The following is a 2,500-nucleotide window of genomic DNA, read 5'->3' on the forward strand; positions in this document are numbered from 1 at the left end:
CTTCAGTGAAGACTCTGTGGTTCAAGACCTATTAAGACTGTGAACATTGCTGTTTGGATTAAGGAGCCACTTTTGATTTCCTAAATCAGATTGCTTTTCATTTAACATGTGTCCTATTCTGCTACATTTATTACATCATGTGCACTTTATAAGTACATGGGAGGAATTCTACATTTTTGTTTTTATACATGGTGTTTAATATGGTTTTGTTTGACTTCTTCAGATCTTTCGCTGAGAAAGAGGTTAAAGATGTACTCATTGGGAATGTACTGGACTTTGACTTATTTTGACATATGATGGACTGTAATATGATTGATCTTTTGGTGAACATTAATATTCCATTTCATTACATCTCTTGTTTCTGACAATCCAGTTATGTTACATTATTGTCAAATAAAGTATTTTGGGTCGAGCTTGTTTTGCTGTAGACCTGAAAGAGAGAGAGAGAGAGAGAGAGAGAGAGAGAGAGAGAGAGAGAGAGAGAGAGAGAGAGAGAGATGCAGGGTGTGTAGGTACAGATATGCACTACCAGTAGCCTTTTTAGATGCGGTCGCTATCAAGCTACCAATACATGGGACTTCCCAACTTTACAGAAAAAGGTAAGCAATGAAATTTCCTCTCGACTGGGTAACAGACATAACTGGTGGCAAGCGGAAACCACACACAGGTGTTAAAGTGTATAGGTACTCTCTGAAGAGACTTATGAGGAAATCAAGATTATTGGGAGTTAGGGTGTGTCTTTTTGGTTGGTATGCGTATCTCTTGATGACTGAGGCAGTTTTTGCAGTCGAGATGATTGCCCACTGTTACTGCTAGTCACTTAGTGTGTTGTGAACCTGTGTGTTATGAAAGGTGGAGTAAAATGGTTGGGTAAATGGAGGCTCTATTACGATAGAGAATCTTGAGAAACTATTGCAATATGCGTGGATCCTGAATGATGTCCCTGATGCTATCGTAAATAGTTTTGACAAGGAGATAGAAAGGGGGTCAGACGAGAATTTACTGTTCTCTCAAATTCATAAGGACATGTTGAAATGCCCTACAGTAGATAGCTCCTTTTTGGAAGGGCTGCCAAAATCTTCCAGGGGCCATTCTGAAGCATCATACATCGACTTATTCTGATTCCACAATTATCAGGTTATGTGCCAAGACAGAGGATGATAAGACTTCTGTGAGTTCAGGATCTCAAGGGCGTTGTTATAATTGTAATAGGCAGGGTCATACTAAGAAGTTTTGTAGGGTGAAATATTGTGGCGCTTGCAAGTCTCCATATCACAGTTGGTGGTTTTGCCCGTTTCTTAAACAGAATGAGTCTAGAAGCACACCTCAGAGCACTGGTCTGGCAGGTAGGAGAACTCTTCGAGGGGGTTTTCTGGGAGCCTCTAAGGGCCGACAAAATTTTGGTGGGCCAAGCAGCAAAAAAGGAAGAGATAAAAAAGGGTTGTTTCTTATGATATAGGACTTCTGGGTGAACCCTAAGAGCCAAAGCCAGTGGTAAAAGGGTCTGTGTATGGGGTTGATGTGAATATTTTTACAGATACAGGCGCCTCTATTAATTTGACGAATTATGAGTTGTTCCGATCAATGTTTTCTGATCATTCTTTGAGGCATGCTAGAGAGAATGTGATATTCAATGTGGGTTATGTAGATGTATGTTTATCTCTTGGAGGTAGAACTTTTACAGAACCATTTTTGGTTATACGACAGGCTGCTTGAAAATACATTACTGGTCATCCAGCATGTCAGAGACACAAAATTCTGGTTCATGGCTAGGTATGGTATAACTGTTGGGGTACTCTGGTGTTTTTGTACTCCATAAGGAATGGATATAAGAGAGTGGATGATGATAATGATCGGGTGTACATGAGGATTTGCGGGTGGTGAAAGATGTTTCTGTGGGTAGGAAGTGTTTAAGGGGTTTTGTTGATGATGTGTTTCTTTGGTCCTGGTATGGTTTCTATGGTGAAAGTTCGATACGGTGGAATTACAACTGCACTGATTCAGAAAGGTACTTATGTGTCGATTTGTTAACTGGGTTGATGAAGATAATTTTAGTTGCTATTGTCGAGACATGTGTGAATTTTCAGGAAGATTTACAGGATAGCGTGTTTTTAAGGATCATTTAGCCAAAGCTGATCTTAAAGAATATATTGAGGGTGTGGAAGATGTTCTGGCTGAGTTTGCGGACATGGTCGCACTTAAAGGGGACAAGTTAAGGTTATCAAATATGTTAGAACACAAGGTTCATTTAGAGGATAAGACTAATCCTATTTTTGTCCCTTTATACAGGATTCCTTTTAAGATTAGAGAACAGGTAGAGCAAGAGGTTAATAAGTGGAGGAGGAAGGCATTGTTAGCTCCAGTTCGCCTTTAATTTTCCATTGTTAACAGTGCCTTAAGAAGGATGATTCAGTCTGGCTTGTGACTTTTTTTAGGAAGTTGGAAAGAGAAAAACTATTCCTGGTCGTTACCCTGTTTCGTTGTTTGCAGATTTATTTGT

The sequence above is a fragment of the Macrobrachium rosenbergii genome, chromosome 8 (assembly GCF_040412425.1).
Source record: "Macrobrachium rosenbergii isolate ZJJX-2024 chromosome 8, ASM4041242v1, whole genome shotgun sequence".
Classification (NCBI taxonomy): Eukaryota; Metazoa; Arthropoda; class Malacostraca; order Decapoda; family Palaemonidae; genus Macrobrachium; species Macrobrachium rosenbergii.